Raw genomic sequence first — 21,680 nt, 5'->3', positions numbered from 1 at the left:
TCGTTGGAACCTGCAAACATGTCAGCCGACCCGGCTGCATATAATTAAGCACCCTTCTTCGACAATTCGGCCTGAGCAATGGCATTAGAAATACTGCGCTCACAGCTTCCAGACATACAAGTTACTTACTTTGAAGGTTCTTGTTATCTTAGCAACAATTCTTGTGCTTTGGTGTCATGATCCCCGAGATATCCAACATTACGAAGCGGTTTCCGCGAGCAGCACTGTAAGAATGGCACATGTTTTAGCACCAAGCACACGAGTTTGCCCGGCCACAGCAGCGCCAGGCGCAGCAGACACACAAAACTCTGGTTTGGTGGGGCCGCGGCGACCGTCTTCATCGCCCTCGAACATGCCGTCGCAAAGGCGTGTAGCATAACATTATTAGAATGCATACCTAAAAAATACTGAAAATCATTGCGGAAGAAACTTTGTACAACGTATAAGCCTCCAAATGAGAAGTGGATGATGGAGTATAATCGCGTTCCTACCAAGCCACAGGCTTGCACATTATGAAGATTTCTTTGAAGGCATCACATTTCCTCGCACTTTCTTGTCGTTTTTTCGGTACGAAGCCTTAGTAATTGTCATACTTACGGCATTTTAAACCACCGTAAGTGAACAGAATACGTGCTACTGTGCAATACAAGCAGGAAGTTTTTTGATTGGTTAGCTGGCTGTAAATTCGCATAGGTGCACATTGTGAAGTATATTTGTTCACAGCGAGGACGCTGAAACGCAGTTATCATAGGGTGGTTTAACAGCCAGTGGTTTCACTCTATTGTGCATCTATTTTTTCACACGGCTTCGGCCATTGTTAATAGAGACAACATGTGGTGCATTCTTTACGCGTTCATGTCCCTATACCAATATTAAATACCACACCAATCACTGCGCTTTCTTGCCAAGCAAGCTTTGATATACTGATGTTTAATCCACTGAAGGTTAAGAAAAATATAGGGAACCTCGGTTTCAATACATTTTGTGCATAAACCAAATGCGGGACCACATGTTCACATTTTTGTTCAGAGTAAACGTTTGCTATAAATTGAATATAATTAAAGCGATACAACTGCTTTCGAATAGAGTTTCACGCTAGAGCCGTTAGTGTAGAGTGAAGCATATCACCAAATATAAATATTCTAAAATAATTTCAATGCCCTTATGAGGTATCCTGCTATCCCCCTTCCCGAACATTTTACGACGTCCTCGTACAAATGAAAGTTGTGTGATAGCCTTCTGGCGAAGCGTTTCTTTTTTGGCGGCGCGTTTTGCTACACCTGGCCTGCTTGGTTGCACCGAGAAACCCGTAAAGCTTGTTCGTGGAGGGGCCAACGCAGACACAAAGCTGCGTATTTTGCTCTATCCATAAGTGTGGAGACGGTGATATCACCCGTCCACTGCTGTGGGAGGAGCATACAAATAACAGGAAAAGACAACATTGTGGGGCTGATAGACACCTTTTTAATATTTCAATTTGTAATTGTTATCACGAATAAATAAGCATTAGATTTTTATCTCTCGAGAAGTCGTATTCGACGGCACATTTCGTTTATTACGTCGCCACTTCTCACACACAGAACCAAGCGTGAATTTTCTACTGTTGCAAGAGGCAAGTCCTGTAATGAGGTGCCGGTGAAGAACAAGCAAAATGACACCAAGCCCGCAGCTGCATGCAGAGCGAGCAGAAAAATAGAATAAGGCCGGTGATGAAGGGATTCCTGTAACGCGCTGGGCTTGAGAGTGCGGCCCATTGATCCGTTCTAGAAAACCCCGGAGCCCAACTGCTGCTTTTCCCAAGAGCCGCGCGCCTAAGATCACGTCCTTGGACCCTGCGACGCTCTGGGCATGATAGCGCAGCCCTGTTATCGTTTCGGGGAAAACCCACAGAACGACCGCAGCTGCTTCGGAGAGCCGTCCGTCGCTGACCCCGTGCTTGGAGTTGGTGACGTGCTAGGCTAGAGATCGCAGGTACGTGTTCATCCGGAGGTGGAACCATCGGTGCGCACCCACTGGTACGCTGCCGCTGTTACGATTATGAATGCCCGATGTCTTTTACTTGTATCTGTCGTGGCGTAGAGCCGGGAATTGAGTCAGCCGCACCCCGGCGTCCCAGTCGACCAGGCCCACGTCGAGAACTCGAAATCCCGGGACGGCGACTAAACCCGGTAGGAAACATTTTCCTCTATAGAGAACAGTTCTACGTTAGCCTAATTATCTTTAATGCGTGTAAGTTTAGTTTCCAGTGCTTGCTTCCTGCGCTATCCATCTTCTGCTTCTGCTTTCCAATTATCGATAAAGCGGTGTTTTTCCGTGCGCGCGCGGCTCACTGACTCGTGACTTTCATGCAAATCTCGGGCGCATTCGTGACAAAAAGTGCAGAGCCTGCCAATATTCATTAACACTTGCTACTATTAGTCAATGAGCCACTAGTACTCCTGTAACGTTAGCTGCCACAGCATGGCTATTGAAAAAAAATGGCGATGGGGACTCAGCTGGGACTCTCGGGACAGGAGCTTAGGGCGTGCAAAGAGAACAAACATGCAGATCATCGCGCTGGTTGAGCCGCTGAGATGGAAGCCAGTCGAGAAATGGCTGAAAGAGAGAAGGAAGCCGCGCAGCCAGGTAAAGAAGCCACGGAAACAGCTAAAGATGCTGCAAAAAGGGAGAAGGAGCTGTTACGTCTAGAGAACCCACTGCAAAAGGGTGGTAACGGCCAAAAAAATATCGCCGCAGGAGGTGAAAGTTGTGTGAACTCCTTCGGCAATCAAGCCGCCAAAATTGCTTCCTCTTTTCGGTGATTAGCGCGGTGACTTGCACACGTACGTGCAACGATTTGAACGCGTTGCAATTAGACAGCCGTGAACCCAAGACAAATGGAGCCTAGCTGTAAGCATGTGCTTAAGCGGGGAGGCGCTTACCATCACAGGCCGGGTGATCACCAAGGAGTCCCTAGGTTACGTTAAAGTGAAATGGACGTTGGTTCAGCGTTTTCGGTTCACAGCCCATGGTTAACAATAAAAGTTAAGAAAGGCGAGGGCTGAGGATTGCAAAACCGGGAAACAACTAGCAGGAAGATTTAGGGGTTTATTTGATCATTGGATAGAGAAGGCGATTGTGCAAAAAACATTCGAGGCTCTTCGCGATCTAATGATCGGGAAACAATTCATCGGCTGCTGCCATGCTAAGCTCGTAATCGTCTTTAAAGTGCGATAGTGTAAGAGCTCACCTACGTGGCTGAAGCTACAGATTGCATTCTAGAGGCACAAAACCGCTCGAACATTGGGAAGATTTCCAAAGAAGCCTGTAATAAAACAAAAACTTCGGCCGACTCACGGAAAGAGTGCCACCTAAATGCTTTTTATGCAATCGCCCGGGACATACAGCTCAATATTGTCGTAACACCCATTAATATCCAGGATTATGCGCCTCGGTCACAAAACCGAAAACTGCAGGAACGATCCGAATGGCAAAGAGCAGCTTGCAGTTTGTGCTGCGACTGAGACAGAGAGCCAGAGAGAAAAGTTATGGGTGGGGCCGTTGCGGTTCGAGAGTTTTGCAAGCTCCCAAGTTTGTCGGGTGTAACAAAACCGCCTGATTTTTATTTTTCCACTGTTCTTGAGGTTGTAGGATAACCGCTAGATGTAGGCACCAACAGAAAGCTTGTTTCCGTTGCATGATGCGACAGCTTTTCCTGGTTGTTGAGTGCTGCGTCTCATGTTTTTCAAAATTTGTTCCGCTACCCTCACTATCACGGGGTAAGAGTACCCTGCTTAAGACAGGAGTTAAGTTTGTTGCTCAAAGGTTGCCCCCATTAGGTGCCACAAAACTTTCATAAAGCATTCTTAATGCACAAACATACAAAGCTGAGTAACTATATGAACCGCAATTGGTTCGCCCTGGATAAGTGCAACAAGAAGCACAAAAAGAGGTTTATCGGCCGTGCGAGCCCGATAGTGTAGATCCTCCCGTTCAACTGTAACAGGCACTACATTGAGCTGACCGGGTATTACCTGAATGTCTATTTACGCGGACACATCAACAGCATTAGATCTCTAAATGGTGATTCCTCAGCTGCACATAGTTTAGGATGTCGCTGTAAACCTATATTTGAGAAGTGTGTGATTTTATCCCCTGGCCGGACGCAAACTATGCGCTAAATTACGAAAGCTGAGGTGATACTAAAACGCGTTTATAAATGTGTCAACAAGCCCTCGCTTGAGCTCACCAAGAAGAAATTCGTTTTGGCTGCCGCATCGCGTTTTGTTTATTGTCAGTTTAGTCTCACGCATGGCGTTTGTTCCTTTGGAAGGTTACAAAGTTGGAACAGTGGCGCAGTAAATGTAGTTCTTGAGTGCTCTCTTCATGTGGGTCTATCTTCACTTCATCCGTTTCTCCCTATTTTTTTGGAAAATATTTAATTTACTTAAGGAGTACCAACATGCTCAGAATGCTACCTTTATTACAAATAGCCATCTGTTTAGGCGGTGCCACTTTCTGAGGCTACCCTTTGGAATAACCTTGGAGTCTAAGGGTTTTAAAACAACCACGAATGAAATATCCGATCAGGTCAGAGGAGTGCGAATCTACATCGACGATACATTGATGTGGGGTAGTTCGAGGGAAGAGCACGATGCCGCATTCCCAAAGCCTTGCTGTTTGCAAAGAGCGCCTGCATAACGCCTAATGCTGCTAAGTGCAATATTGTCGTCACCGAAATTGACTTCTTGAGTGACGTTATAAGCCAACTCACCATCAAAAAAGCCCGGCATGGAGAACACCATTAGGCAAAATGCCGCAGCTAGTTGACAAAGCCAGCGACCACAGACTGCTAGGGGTGTTAAACTATTTTGGAATTTACGTACCGCACCTGGTGCATAGAATGACGGTCCGGCGAAGCGTCACCTAACTTACACCGTCTTCCAAGGCTGTGAGAACAATTAAAGAAAATGGAAATCTGTTTGTGCCTTACTAGCACACCACCATTTCTAGTGATTTTTGATGCTATCAGTGAAACAAAGGTCATCGCAAATGCTTCAAAAACGGCATTGGTGCGGCTCATTTGCACGGAAATGATAACTGGTGGCTCGTATCCTGCGCATCATGCAAAATGGCTGAGTCAGAGCACCGATATGAACAATACGAAATCGATACTTATTTTACGGCCCAAACGTTTTCACTGAAACGGACCACAGACCTCTGGAAGCAATTGCATCGAAGCCCTTTAGTGACATGCCGTCACCACATCACCGCTTCTCTCGGTGTTTGCTTAGATTCGTTTATGTTCTTTTCTTTGTCCTAGATAAACAGCTGTTCCTCTCCTATATGTTATCTAGATGTTTGCCAGTGGTAACGGGAAATGTGGTTGACTTCACGGATGACGTTGGTCTTCATGCAGTTAGCGTGTCTTGAGAACTGGTAAGGATGAAAATCTTTGCTCGTCTAACTGAACAAAAGCCGGTCATCCTGATTTACAAACTGTGGTGTTCTGCCAGAGAAACGGAGAACCAATATGATGCTTGAAACCATTCATCTATGTGTTCATCGGAGTTAAATGGATTGACCTGAAAAGAACTAAAGGTCGTCCTGCCGAAGGCTAAGAGAGCTGAAATACAGGGTCACATTCATGGAGGCAGTCATCATCATCACCAGCCTATCTACCCCCCCCCCCTGCAGGGCATTAGCCTATATCATTACACTCCAACTACCCTGGGCCTGCGCTAATGGCAGACAATTTATCCCAGCAAACTTCTTGATCTCATCTGCCCATGTAACCTTCGGCCACCCTCAGTCTACGGCCATTTGTTCGAAAACTTGGAACAAGGCGTTTTACGTCGTATTTACTTCCTGAGTAAGAAAAAGAGAGGGAATGTCCCGCGCCCAATCCGCTGTTTCCTCACCGTATGGCGGCCTTCTTTCAGCGGTGCGCTAGTTTCAGTTTCCATGGTTTTGTTAAGTGCTCAGGTTCAGCAGTGTAGCGAAAACACGTGGGTCGTCAGGTGTATTCCCCTGCACTGAGGGGGGCGGATGGTTGGGACAGCCCAAGCTGAACACAACCGGCACAAATCAATATAGTTGAAAAAAGTAGTGCATATACTGCCATGGTTTCCTAGCCGTCTTAGAGGATGGCAGTGAATGCGAAGGAGGGTTAACAAAATTGGTGGGCAAGGCTTTGAAAAGGGTGAAAAATATGACGAGCCAATTGGGATAACACCTGCAAAAATATGTAACCTCGGGTACAAAAGCGAACCCCTGAATTGTATGCTCATTCTACAGGTTATGTGCCTCAGCCGAATGTTCAAATACCCCACTCAAACTTTTAGCAAATGTCTTTTCGGAGAAGGTAGAGAGAAGATATTGCTGATACAACACCGACATTGCGCCAAAATAAGTCTTAAATTGTAAAACTCTTCGTATTGTTCCTTATTTGAGTATTGTTGCTTATTGCCGACGTTGTATCAGCACTATCTCCTATTTGCCTTCTTCCCAAAACATTTCATATAATTGATTAAGATATTTGAACATTCGGATATTGCACTATGGATTTGCGCTTTTGGTAAGTAAGAGTTGCCTTTTTCACATTTCGGGTAAAAAGCTCAAAAGAGGGCACTGTAAATCCATATAACTCGCTCTGATATAATTATAAATTTTACTGATGAGGGAGTTGCTTTTGCTGTTTTGAACCAAACGAATTATAACACTGAAGCGCCGAGAAAATTATTTCACACCTATTTCTACGAGCTCCTTGCGGGCAATCAGACATTAGAATACAATAAACGAGTCCGCAGTGCCACGATCAAATTATAGGCAAAAAAAAAAAAACTGAGACAAAACACACCCCGATGTCTCATTCGAGTACACTTCACGACAGTTCGTTTGCACCTCCTTCTCAAGATTCAAATTGGAGTAATCCAGACAGGTTTATAGCATGGAAAACAAGAACCGCGAGAGAGAATTTTTGTAGCTATACCGACAACATGAGAGAAGAAATCCAGCCCACATTTGCCTCCTATATGAAGGATGCTACTCATTTTATAAGTGATCAAAAAGACGTCATGATACCGGACAACTGCTTCCTTGTATGATTGAATGACGTGTCTTTGTATACTTCCTGCCGGTAGAATCGAATTTCTCAGAACAGCCTTCCAGAATTACGAACCGACAAAAATGAAGACAGCCGTTGTTTGAAAATTATGGACTTCAATACTTAAAAAAACAAATTTAGATTCAATAACCAATGCTACGTCCAAGAAAGTGGCACATCTACAAGGACAAAAACATGCTAAAAAATGTCAACATATTCATGGTCACCCTTGACACACAGTTGCTTGAGAACTAACTTTTAAATCCAATCTTTTACAAGCCGTATATCAATGACATTTGCTTTGTTTGGTAAGATGATGGGGAAAGCCAGAAGAAGTTTTAGTTGATTTAACCGACGCTCACAGTGATATCGCATTCTCGCGCGAGTATTCAGCACCTGCCATAAATATTCTTGACGTGTAGATAACAACTGATGGACACAGAGTAGTTGCATGGGTGTACAGAAATTAGGCCGACCGACACCTATAATTGAAATTTCACAGAAGCCGCGTGATACACTGCCAAGTTGGCATTCCCTACGTCGAAGCCCTATGATTCCGCAGAATTTTATTTAGCTAAAATACTACGCTTCCAATTGTGACAAGCTCCACATTGACCTTGCACGACAAAAAACCCACAACCTCTCATTGAAGATTCGTCAGGAAGGAATCAAAACAGGAACGTTCTAGATCTGTTAGGGGTACTAAAACCTCCCTTTTCAGGTGGCAAGCAAATCTAATTTTGACATATTCTGTATCTGGCCCAAACGTCAATGAAATGTTAAGGGGCATCAAAATATCTTGCTATAGAGTAAAACAATGAAGCACGTCATCCCATACCAACCACGCGTAGTGAATAGCGGGGAAAAAACATCAGAGACGTTTTCATATCACCTCAGTTTTAGTGTGGGTATGCGCAATCTGTCGCATGTGTTTGATGCATGAAGTATACGGTTTGTAGGTGGCACAACAGTGACGATAGGAGCCGAGGAGAAAGTGAAATCAACATGGTAGAATGGAGAGGGGCCATAGGTAATAAAAAATGGCGAGCCTCATGTTCTGCGCTGTACTGCAGTATTTTAAACGAAGGTAACAAAGAACAGGATTAGGTGCGCACCGTGACTCCGGATATGGTCTTGTGTTCAACTTGCGTAACTATCCCACGATATACCGATTGCGTCGGAGTCAAGGGCTAAACAAATGTATGCGATGGGACTCCAAGGGCGCAGACGGCCAAGAAACGGGCTGCAAAAAGGCGGCCGGTGGAGTGTAGCGCTAACATTGCTGGCAAGAACAGGAGCTAACCTAATAAGCAAAGGCTGCACCAAGAGTAGCGCATCCAATCCGGTCATGTGTCATTGCCTAGGCGAGATCTTCATGGGTATGGTATCGTAACAGGCTATATGGACCCAGCGGTATAGTGCAAGAGACATGGCCGGCAACCGCTTGCGGCCACTGAGAAGGCAATTGCGCCAAATAAAGTGCACCTGGCAGTGGCAAGAAATTCGTTGGTGAAAAACAGTGTTGAACTTTAGAAGCCGGAAATGGCCGGTGGCATGAATTATTTATGGGCTACATGTAGTCGTGATCCGTTTACAGAGAGAGTAAATATGGTTGTTTGACAATCGGAGGACCGGTGATGGGCGTGAAACTGTGGTTTACCTGGATGTTCGGAATATTTGGCGGTGAAGGAAACGTCAATAGGCATCGTGGCAGGGTATATGCGTCTTTGTATTTCTAGCGTTATGAGTAAGTCCTTTCAAAGCTACACAATTGGAGGCGCAAAATTATACGAACCAGGATTCCGGTCAACAATCAAAGGACATTCGTACTGTACAGTCATCTGGACAGTCAATAAAATGCATGGTGATCAGTTACGTCCATAAAATGACAGCTGCGGTGTACAGAAAAACGTTTTGTGGAACCAAAACAATTGCGAAATGTCCTCTTCAGTTATCGTGTATTTGTTCATAGCGAGCGTCCTTTTTCAGTTTGACCGAGCAACTGCCCTCTTTTAGCCACTGAACTCATCTAAACTACCTCGATCCCAATGCTATGCGCACTAGCGTCGGTGTAGAGAATGATAGCCTTTGTTCACCAATATTGGAGACCACTGCGCCCAAGATGAGTGGGAATTTCAGAGTTTAAAAGCATGTTTACCCTCTCCGCACAAGAAGTAAGGTGTACCACACTGTAAAGAATGGTTTAGATAGTTATCAATCGCTGAAAATGCAGGTGTAAAAATTGGGACATCTTGAAGGTAGCGCACTCAGACACGGACACTAGGAAAACAGACGACTAACAACCGCGCTGACTCACAAATGATTTTTTTAGAAGAGACACAAATTTAAATACTTGAACCTGAACCCATGTTACCACGCATAATACATACGTCACAATCCAGCGTTTTATTTCTAAAATATGCCTGCAACGTTTTAGAAATACCAAGTGGATTTAGAAATAACACGCTGTAAAACAAAAAGTGCTGGAGAATTACACGTTCTAGAACTCAAGTTTTGTCATTTTTAAAATGACAAGTCGCATATGTGAGGGCGAATTTGACATGGTGGTTGAAGCTTGGTTCAGGAAGTATTACAGGACGCTCAGACACTTGGTTTTTGACTGTGAGTGAGAAAGGTGAAGAACTTGTCGGGAGATTTAAAAAGGGCGGGTGTGTGGATTTATCAATAAAACAAGTTTAAAGAGATGGTAATGTATTTATCTAATGACAAAAGCGTGTAACAAGTCAGAGTAGGTTCAGTGGTGCTATAAGCACCATAATTCGCGCTCTGAATCATGGCTCTGCGCAGTGCTAGCATGGCCTGAGCCACACGATAGGCGAATCCCCAAATGCGGAACTGGTTAGAGCAATTATACTGCTGTTTTTGTGGCCGACCCATGCACGATACTTGTGTAGTTCAAACGAACACCACCAAGCTGAGAGAGATAGAGAGAGAGAGAGAGAAATCTTTATTTAAAACCAGAGGCGGTTCAGGCAGCCCAATTACAGGTTGGCTTCAGTGAATCGGGAACTCAGCTCTAATGCGTTTTTTATGTATTGCACTAGAGCTACCTGCTCCTCGAGGGTAGAGGCGAGAGTCAGCCAGGTTGTGTCAATGGGGTATGGCAGCTGCGTTGGTGTGTGTAAGTGAGGAATGCTGGGAATGGTGTGAGGACATTACCATAGGACATGTTTCTGATTAGGATACTCACCACAGTGTTGGCAGACTGGTGGTTCTTGTGCTCTTCCTTTAGAGAAAAGATATCGTCTATCTGGGGTGCATGTCGTGTCAGTCTGTGTTTGATCTGGGGTGCATGTCGTGTTAGTCTGTGTTTGATCTGGGGTGCATGTCGTGTTAGTCTGTGTTTGTCTCAGTAATACTGATTGCTGCCTGTCTAGGTTAGGGTGAGGGGGAGGTAATTCTCTTCTGTTTAGTTTAAGGTCTCTTAGTGTATTGTTCATGACGCCACGACAATTGGACCTCTCCTGGGAGATGTTCGGTGCCCGGATTCTTACTTCACGGGCGAGCCTGTCTGCTGCCCGAACGTTTCCAAATATCTCCGCGTGGCCAGGTATCCAAATAATATCGTAGTGGTGATGACATTGACTATTAAATAAATCTGCTGTATCTTTATTCATGTCATTCAGTATAATTTGCCTGCATGCTTCTTGAGAATCTGTGAAAATGATCACCGGGAGTTTCGTATCATACGGACTATGCGGTGTGAAGGTATTGTCGTATCTAATGGCTCTGGCGATGGCGTGGAGTTCAATGCCTGCTGTGTTGATGTTGGCGCCACTTTTGAGAATCCAGGCTACTGCCGGATGAAGGTCTCTGTTAAGCACTACGATGCTGTGCTTGCTTTTGCTGCAACTAATATCTACATAGTATATTGCTTGGCTTATTGGAGATCTTTTCACGAGTTTCTGTAAAAACTTCACTCTTTGCCGTCGTCTGTCCTCATTCCTTTCGGGATCCTTTTTCTGGGTAAAGGGGCGACTTTGAGTAGGTCTCGATTTTAGCTGTCGACAAATGGGCTCTTGACTTCCTGTGGCTTGTTTCGAGGTGTGGGATCAAAATTGATGCCGCTGAGGGTGTTCCTTCGTTGCTCTGTTGACCGAAGTCTTTGAAATTGGTTTGCTAAATGAACTGAAACGATCTCACCAACCGTATTGTGAGTACCTGTCCTGAGTAGGGCCTCATTGCTAGTAGACATTGGTACTCCTAGGGCAACCTTGTTAGCCTTTCTGATGAGGGCCTCTAGCTTTAGTTTTTCTGTTAGTGATGGATTTAAGTACGGGAGGTAATAGCTAAACCTGAAAATTATCAGGGCATCCCTCAGTCTCAGGGCTTCCTTCTACATCAATGTAATAGTATGGTTGGTGATTCTTTTCATCATATGAATGATATGATTGCCTTTCTTCAAAAGTTGTTGTGTTGTTGTATAAGACTTGCCGTATTTTTGGATGCGAAGCAACAAGACCTTAATTTCCGCTCTTTGTGTGATGGAAATTTCCCCTAAGGTCAGATTAACTTTTCCTTGGGGGTTTTGTTTGGTATGCCTCGTTAAGAGAAGTACCTCTGATTTCGCAGGGGAGCAATGGAGGCCTTTTATTTAGCCTCCTTTTCGATTGTATTTAGTGCTACTTGCAGCGTGCTTTCAATGTGCCCCGAAGAACCCTCAGTTATCCATACTGTAATGTCATCCGCGTATAAGGTGTACTTTATGTCTGGAATTTCATTCAGTTTTCTGGCGACTCCACACATGGCTAAGTTAAAAAGCATGGGTGACAGTACCGATCCCTGTGGGGTCCCTCTGCTTGGGTATTTTTATTTTCTGACGTTTGCGATTCACGGACAATGCGTAGAGTGCGGTCTTTCAAAAACTTCCTCACGTAGTTGTAGATACGGCCACCGCAGTCAGTTTTTTCTAGCTCTTCAAGGATGCCGTCATGTGTTACATTATCGAATGCTTTGGCTAAATCGACTGCTAAAATGGCTTTATTTTGAGCTGCGCTTGGATGTTTGATCACGTCTTCTTTATTCTGAAGGAGTGCGTCTTGGTTTGAAATATGTTCCCTGAAGCCAATCATCTGGAACGGTAAGCACGTCTTCTCATTTAAATATCGTACCAACCGTTCTAATAACTTGCCTTGACATGATGTTAGAGAGATGTATCTCACATTTTCAATATCTATGGGTTTTTCACTTTTAGGGATGAAGGTAACTATAGCATCCTTCCACTCCTGCGGCAATGTTCCGCAGGAGTGGAAGGATGCCACTGCCAAGCCTTGTTCATCACCTACAGAAGATACTCATATTCTGATGCATTTAGATTGCGAATAATACCGCTTCCAATTCGATCTGGCCCCGGGGCTGAGTGCCCCTCGGGGCTGAGTGCTTGTTAGCTTTAGCAATAGCTTCAATGCGCTCTACCCTAGTGATTGGGTGGTTAAGGTAGCACATGTTGCTTGTCTTGCGGTTGTAGTCTTTGTAGGCCGCATAGTCTCTTTTGGGAAAATAGACTTTCGCTAGTTCGTCTAGAAGGTCCTCTACCTTGTTATAGTTAGCTGCCAAAATGTCTAGACGCTTGTTTTGTTCTGCTCTGGAGTTCCCCGGCTGTATCAAACACCGAATTAAAGACCAGGCATTTTTCAGGTGAAGATTGCCATATAGTTGATTGCATATATTGTACCAATTGTTTTTTGTGAGTTGAGAGGTGTATGTTTTGACTTCGATATTTATGTTTGCTACTCGTTTTTTCAGTTTCCTGTTCAGTTTGTTTCTTTTCCATCTCTGGGTTAATCCTCGCCTAGCTTCCAATAGGTGCAAAAGATGGGAGTCTATCTGCGGGTGATTATCGGAAGTTGATACACTTTTGGAGCACGACTCCACATCTTGTAATATCCTTGCATTCCATTCTGCTTGGGTGGGGCTTTGTATCGCTCCTGGTCTTTTACGAAATGTATCCCAATTCGTGATGAATACCCTTTTATTTCTCTTCTTAAATTTGGATATAGCGATTTCTGTGTGTATGATCGTGTTATCACTGGTTAGAGTTTCCGCTTTCGTATGCCAATGGCATCGAAGCGGTCCCTTGACTAGTGTCAATTCTGGGCTTGTGTCCTTCTGAACTGATTTGCCTTCGCGCGTGTTTGAGTAAGGGTCATTTAGCAATGTAAAGTCTTCCTTGTGTAATAAAGATTCCAGCGCTTTACCTTTCAAATTACACTTCTCATAACCCCACGCAGTGTGCTTTGCGTTAAAGTCCCCTGCCACCAGGTGGGTAAAGCGTCGTCCTGGTCTTTGCGAAAATATTTGGGAAAAATGGCATCCTTTCGCCTTTGGAAAGCTGTATAGGTTGGTGATGTATATTTTCTGTTCATCGTGTGCCTTACTTTTAATTGGAGTCACCACCTCTATGGTCAAAAATCCGTATCGATGTCCGCGTTTGTCCGCGTTTTCAGCTATTAATCGGATAGCTAGATCATTTCTGAATAAAGTAGCAATTTTTTTTGCAGGGATCTTGTGGTTGATAAGTTGTGTAACCAGGAATTGTTGGGGTACGTCCTGTCCCTTGGAGGAGAACAATATCTGTTTTGAACTGTGCCATCTGAATGTATTGGGTTAGGAGACCTCTCTTGTTACCGAAACCTCTACAATTCCACTGCCAGATGTTGAGGCAGCCCGTGGATGTGTCCTGGTTTGAGGTATTCATCGTTGTTGACTTAACCAAAGGTTTCAGGGTATGGTCTGGGGCGCGAGCTGCCCGCTCTCTTTATAGAGGATAGTTCTCCCTCTAGCTTGCTTATGCGTGTCACTAGAGCCTCAAACTGTTTGCTTAATTTTGAAACATCCTTAGTGAGAGCAACTACCTCTTCTGATACCGCCGGTGATGGCTCGGGAGGAGTAGGGATGGTTAGTTCAGTTAATCGTCTTAAAATCAGGTCGAAACGCTTTTCACTTTCTTGCCTGAACTGGACGAATTCGTCAGCTACTGATGGAGCCGTTTCTTGGCAAGTTTCTATTTTTAGGGAGCAATTCCCCACTGCCGTTCGCCGTTGTGTTTATACTCCTATCGGCGTTTGAATCGGTTTGCGGTAGGACTGGGAAGTGCTCCGTATCCATGATATTGTCTGTGCTTTCCTCTTCAGACGTAACGAGGGTACTCTCTAGAGCTTTTTGATGTGTATGTGAGTGTGAACTGCGGGTGAGGGCTTGTCGATAACTAAGTGCTGCTCTGTGTTGCCGTTGTTGTATATCCATTGATCCAACGTATTCTGACTCACCTGCGAATTCATCTTGTATTTCGGGCTTCTGCTGTCACCCCGAGTCTTCTTGATCTTGCTTTGGCTGCGCCCACGGTAGGCTGCCCTGGTCTTGCTTTGACTGTGGTCCGGGCTTGTGTGGCGGTTGCTGACAACACTGCTGCTTCGGCTCTGGCTTCCACGTCGGCTTGCGCTTCTATTACTGCTCCGTCGTCGAGGGTTATCTTCGTCCACGTATTGCAGGCGGTGTTCGTCCACGTTGTTTAGGGCGGAGGAAGGTTGACTTGTGGCATCGCCGACGACACGCACTTGCTGGCGCTCCTTGTGGCTGACCATTTGCTGCTCCCGGATGCGTAGACGCTTGAGGTAAGCGGCCTTCGACGCCGCTTTGTTGGCCTTTCTTCTTACACAACATTGAAGACTTTCCGCGGGGTGATCTTGTTTGCAGTTCGCACATTCTTGATTGCAAGTATGTTCTTGCTCTGGGGAGTCAAGTTGGGTACCCCAGTGTTTGCATATGTGCGTTCCTGTGTGGCAAACGTCTTCTCGATGACCTATGGCGAAGCATGCCGTGCAAAATTACGCCTTAGTTCGGTGCGGCGTGCAGTAATACACGGTTTGGTTGTACAATACTTTCCGTGGAATATAGGTACCTTCAAAAGTAATGATGGCTGTCTTAGACTTCCCCATCATTCCCGCACGAATTATATTTGTACCCTCTGCTTTCAGGTTGGCTAATATTTCTTCCGGGGGTGTACCAGCAGTCACGTTGTGAATTACCCCCTTGCACGAGTCTTCTGGAGGCAACGTGTATACAACAACAGCACAGTCTTCGCCTTGCATCTTCACGTTTCGGATTTTTTCAAGTTTGGCTGCAGCGCTGGAGTTAATGGTCTAACTGCGATGGTCTTCTGTGCTTGGAGCTCCACAGATGTGGCGTTGGATTCTGCGTCTGTGAGTTGCGCTGCAACTCTCGGCGCCATGGTAACGGCGATTGGTTTTGTGCGATTCAACCCGAATCTCTTTTGTGGGCGCAAGACAAGTGTTGTTTGGGAGCTTGACGGTGCCTTTTTTCTTTACAACGTCGATCCAGCCATCGCCTCGATGAACGTATCTTCTGGCCACACTGAGATGAGCGCCGTAGCAGCCTCACTACAGGCCGAGCCGGCTGTGTCGTGCCGGCAAATAAAACGTCTCTCGGACTAGCGGTTAGGCATAGGGAGCCCGCTTAGCGTGGCCCGCCAACAGGTCGCAAGAAGTCAGAGAAATCGCACTCACTGAGCACTCCGATCGTTCGAGGGGTTTCCAGGGACAAAAAATTCGCCCGTGACACTACTTTAGGGCGACGAATGACGACTCTAACGCAGAAAGAAACATTTTCACAGGCGAAATGCGAAGGCACGTCTGCTCTCGTGCCCCTGCACGTGCGATCCCCCCGTGTGTTCACCAAGCTAAAGAAAGGCGCAGCCAGAGTTTTTCTCTGCAGCATATGATTTATGAGATAGACCTTACAAATATTCGATGTTTTTTGACATTTTTGTTAGAGTTGTTTGAAAAGATAGATATCTTTTTTGTTCAACACCACACCAAATCTGTGTTCTCTTTGACAGAAATATAGCCACAGTTCAGCTTTATGTCAAGCTCGGGATGGGTTTGATGCCTGTTTAAAACTACAACATAAGTGCTTATCGCTGTATTATATTTGAAATCTTTTTCCTATTCCCAGCGCGGAACTTTGTTTACGCCAAGCTAGAATAAACGTTCACTTAAGGACATGGTGCATTATTTCGAAATGATTAAACGTCATTAACATAAATTAGGCGGAAATTGAGGGCGTCTGTGCCCTTCGGAGCGAGTTTATCTTAACGATATACAATGTGCAGCTCGAAACGCTTCCTTGTATCACACCATTTTCCTGCGTATGAACGTGTGATAGTGCCGACCCAACTCTGGCGCAAAATGCTTGCTTAGACATGTTTGGAGAAATTGTATTCTGCATTTTACCTCAAATACCAAAAGATTTTAGGTTAATGAGAATGCTGTAGTGTCATGCAGTATAATATGCTTTTGAATCTCTAGCGTTACCGTAATGCAATATTGCTTCTGTATCCATGCATTTTTGTGAAATATGTCTTGTAAAGCACTTAGTTTATCAATTGTGGATCGCCTTACTCGGAAGAGTGTCTTGCTGCTCCCGAGAAGACAACAGGACACGAGACTAGCGATGATCATCTTCTCGATAAGCTAGCTTCTACGGGGACTATTGAGGGCTATGGGCTAATAGCTCACGGCAGAGGAAAAATCCTTCTCCTACTTCGGGAAAACTAGTACAGTGGCCTCCCTCCAGTCTTTTTGGAATGTGCTACAAAGGTCATATTTGGTTGTATAGGTGTAGGAGTGTTTCAAGTGTGTGTGCGTGTAAGTGTTGAGTCGAAGTGTATGTTATCTTCTCTGCGCCTGGCGCAGAAGGCTCAAACCAGCCCCTGCTCATGCAGTGAAAACAGAGTTCTAAGAAATCAGTGTATTGTTAACGCAAAGGGAATTTTCACAACAGCTTTTATGTTTGAGAAAGTGTTTTAGCAGTCTTCAGAACTGGACACCTGTTGAAAGTTCGTGCAATCGTATTAGCTTAGTCTTCGTGCGTGTCCCCTGTTGTGCTGACGAAGGGAAGGCTATGTGTATGTTCTACATTAGGTTATGTATTCTTGACCATACCTTGGGTGTGCCCGAGTATGGATACGATGAATCGATATGGTGTAATGGATGTAAGGAATGCGCCCCAACACACCTCTTTGCCTCACAGCGCAAACGCTTAGCGAGTGATAGATATGAGTTTTTCGACGTTTGGTTCTCAGGAAAGATATCCAATTTCTTCGTCTGAGCCTCTCGTACCCGCCTACAGTCGCTGTTCGAACAGTACCCCCTATGGTTGCGTAGGGCACCGAGGGCAGCTGTACGGACCCCTAACGGGCGTCGATGATGTGCGTCGTGAAGAGCTGGGCTGCTTCGTCCAAATGTAGGTGCGTCATGATTTTGCGGTGCAGTGTATGGGTGTATGCGCCCACTTCCCATTCAAGAGGCACAAAGAGAACGGCAGACCGAATATTGAAGTAGAGGGGGGAGTACATCTTGTGTTCATTATCATTGTATTTGGGGCTGTTTCTCATTGAAATGGCACGCTAAGAAATTTCGCAACCAGCGACTTCGGCATTTCTTCCAAAGGAGTCCCATGAGGATTATCCGCGGTGATGTTGACCTATAAGAATGTAAGGTTTTGGCAGCAGATACACCAGCGCTTCGAAATCAGAGCTCGAGAGCTAGAAGTTATGAAGGATGTGCAGAGAACATAGCGTTAAACACTTCTTAGTTATTATAGTGCAGATTGCTATAGCATCAGGGACCCTGAAGAAATTGATAGGACGGCATGTTTTGTATTTCCGGGCGATTATGGCCTGTATGCTCTACGGATATGTACAGCCATCCCTCTCCTTTCTGAATGCCATGTAACTATCAGTAAGATTTATCTGTTTACTACTAAGGTGAGACTCCTGTAGACCCGTCATGCTTGGTTGACTCGAATGTAGTCTCTCGTACAGATCGTCAAGATTTCGAAAAGCGCTCTACAGTTTCTATGAACAATATTTCCTTTTCCCATTCTTTATTGGTCAGGGATGTTGTACTGGCTGTTTATGTAAGGTCATCGGGGACTGTTATTCTCAGAGGTTTTTTTTCGCCTCTCCGGACGCTTGTGTGACGGGACCTGTTCCTTTCGGTGAGACTAAGACAGACAAGGTGTGATTTCCATCTCATCATCTGTATTGTGGGGTCGCTTGGGGACCATGCCACGTAGATTAGGCACCTGTTTTGGTGCCCTTCGTCGCAGCCGCGACCGCCGCGGTTGTCAGGAGCGCAACGGGTGGTACAGGTGGTGCGGCCGTGATGGAGCCGCGTTTTTGCATCCAAGTCCATCTCCTTGGTGACCTGGCGTATACTGCGAGCTGGGGAAGCAAAGACAGGAGGGGTTGTCTCATCGGTGCTTGTTTTCACAGCAACTGCAGCGTGATTGCCACTCGGTGTGGCGCCGGGTCGGGCTGCCAGAGGCACTCCGAGGGGGGGCGGGTGCGGGGCGCGACGAGATCACCCTCGCTTATGTGGGTCCCCACTGAAAGCAGACGCCTCTCCGCACCCCGGAGAGTTGCGTCGTCGTCCGTGTCCTAGAGGAAAAGGAGAACCTTTTTACGCAGTGAGGAAGTAGATGCTCCAAGTGAATAGAAATAATGATTTTATTTTCCTGCTGCGAGATTTCGAACGTCCGCGAGTATGCCGCTTGTGTTTCCCGGCTTTTAGTACAAATGAGAGTGGGGGAGTGGCATTAGTCCGTGGGGTGGCCCTGTTCGGCGTCATTCCCTCTGGTTGTTTTGCCCCGGCAAGTGGTTGTACCGAGCCCTAACTGGAGATAGTTGATGCAGCTTCCCGGGTTGGAAATTAGAGGACGTACTCCACACGTGATGAATCCAGTATTGAGGTGTTTTTACTGTGATCGGGTGAATGTCAAGGTGACGTGTTTTGAATGTACTTCTTTATTTTCTCTGCGGATGGTGATTGTCAACACGACTATAACACGCTGGTCCTTCAGTACTTCAAGAAGATGCGGTTCATTTCGCATAGCAGATATGGTTTACATATCCCTCCCTGCCAGGTGTTTAGGCTGCGGAGGGACGGAGCACTCATGTCCAGTACTGCTTGTCAGATAAGGGTAGAAGAATTGTAACCTACTGCTGAGTGTTTACTTCGTTTAAGACTTTACCGGTTCTGAGTTCAATAGCGTCGTAGAATGTACCAAGGATTCTTTCAGAAGAACTTATAGACGAGGGAAAATAACTTGGAAGAAACCGGTTTTAAATTGTCAATAATTGAAATATTGAGAATGACTGTCATTTTTAGGCAGAGTATTGCTTGGAAACGGTGGAAAGAAAACTTCGGTGCTGCCCTTTTTCATTGACCGATTTGGTTTAAACGCGGTGCCTTAAAATTCCATCGACATAGAAAGACAGCAGGGTATGGGTGTTTTTTATTCGTTGTCGTTTACCGACGTTTACCCTGCCTGGTAAGAAGACAGCAAGCCTATCGCCCGGAGCTAAAAAAGGCTTCAACTGCCGTCGTTCGTTGTTTTTTGCCCTATACCTACGAATAACTCATCCCAGTAAGTCAACAGCTTGTTTTGGGGTGCTCGGGGTCCGTGCAGTAGCCAATGCTATCACCATGAATACAGAAGGTGCGTCGTGCGGGGCAGTTTAAGGAAGCTATAGCACAGACACAGAAAGCGTTGAGGGAGTGTGAGCGAGGCAAACAAAACAGTTGGAATTGGTTACGTTTAAAAAAAGAAAAATTCAAAATTTGTGCAGCAATTGAACAAAAAAATTTTTAGAAGGATCTCAAAGCTGGATTTCAGAATAAAAACCAGCCAAGAAAGTGTTTGCTGGTGATTTTAAGGAATATATAAAGCTTTTGCTGGAAATAAACATGAACTGGCGATATGCAAATGAACTAGGATGGTCTGTGTGCATACAATCATTGGTTCAAAATAGAGGTTCGCAGTGCCGTAGCTCCTTTAGTACACCAAGCTTTATGCCGTATATGGTATATATACGCAGATAGCAGGAGCCCAGGATTCCCAAGAGAATAATACACAACCGCGCAAAACCTAATGAAAATGATCTGCACATTCCAAAATCAAGCGAAAAAGTCATAGATTAGACATTGAGAAAGGATGCAGCAAAACGTTTTTTAAAATATGCTCGAACCTGCAGTGCGGTGCCACGGGATATTTTTAGAACTGAAAAGAATCTTTTTTACAATTTGAAGTCCACACGGGTGGCCTGCGAAACAAAAATCTCATCGGCTAGCAGTTACACGAAGAATTCTGCACAGGTTGTAATACAAAACCACATACCACCCACTCCTCTGTAACGGCGACAAATTGATTCTAGAAGAACTCGGCATTAACTTAACAGCAAACGGATATATGAAACAATGTCGCTACGTTGAAAACGGCTACAATCTGTGTTGAATAAATTTAATTAGCCTGGAGCTTTGAAGAAATTGAATGTAGCCTAGAAGGACCTTGTAAGCTAATGGAAGACAAGGAGAGAACTGAAGGAAAACCTAAACCTAATGTAGCCCAGTTGCCTGTGCAGCGGTGTTACAAGAAAAGCCACAGTGAAGCACCACAACGTTTTTAAAAAGTCCACAAAACATCAAAGCTATCTACGTCTCCTTGGGCTTAGAAAGCATTTTCGGGTCTTTCAAACAGGATTTTCAATGTTGCTGAGGGTTCCTTCCGTAATCAGCAATCACAAGCAGTTTACTGACTCAGAAGTAGTGGAGTGTTCGATCAGCTAGAGGGGATCGTGTAGAAAATAGGCTTGCTAATTAAAAAAGAATGCTGCCCTGAGCGTTACTGAGCGCACCATCAATTGCTTCGCTGGGAATGCGTAAACATTTACAGGAATATGTATAGCGCCTCTCAACTTTTCAAAGCCAGTTCATTTCATGTACAGAAGCACACAATTTATTTACCTAAAAGGCCGGGTATGAATTGCCCCTGATTAGGCAAAAATGAAGTTGTGAACCTGAAAATAGGTCCTCAGAAGGTGGCGGTGATACGTGCAATGTTACCATATCCTAAAGCAAGGGTTTATGGAAACAAACCCGAAGCCACTTCATTTGAAAGAATTCATTCTGATACAATAGTACCATTGTGTAATGCCCCACATCACTTATTGGGCCCATCTGGATTTTTGGTAAGCTTGAGCCCTATGGATTCTAGCAGCATTGTTTTCTAAGAAACATAGTGGAACAATCTTTCGCTACTTCTATGAACAAGATTTTTTCGCGGTGTAACATACAGGCACAGGCATGTATGATACATCTATACGTAAAGCACCGGAAGTAGACATGTTATATTCGAAAGAATTGTTCCCAATGAACCCTCGTAATTTTTTTTAGAATGTAATATGCTTTAGCTAAGTTAAATTTAGGACACCACTAGAATTATTATTCCGACGCACGCTTACCTACCAAGTCAAACATATGTATTACTAACATGTAAATTTACTGGAAATGAAGAAATTCCCGTGTCATCAATTTTAATTGTTGGTAGTGCTAATGGTAGGTCAAAATAAGTCTAAATATAATCAAAGTTCCCAAGAAAACAACAAAAAGTTTTAATGTGGCCCTAAATATCACTACACTGCTAGCATTGCTCAACCATTAAAGAAATCTCTACTCCAAGAAAATATTTCTTACCTCGGCAAACTGAAACAAAT

Source organism: Haemaphysalis longicornis, unplaced genomic scaffold, assembly GCF_048455015.1.
Source record: "Haemaphysalis longicornis isolate Haplotype H1 unplaced genomic scaffold, Haemaphysalis longicornis Haplotype H1 scaffold_11, whole genome shotgun sequence".
Classification (NCBI taxonomy): domain Eukaryota; kingdom Metazoa; phylum Arthropoda; class Arachnida; order Ixodida; family Ixodidae; genus Haemaphysalis; species Haemaphysalis longicornis.
The sequence above is the reverse complement of the archived record's forward strand: the minus strand, read 5'-3'. Positions refer to the sequence as shown.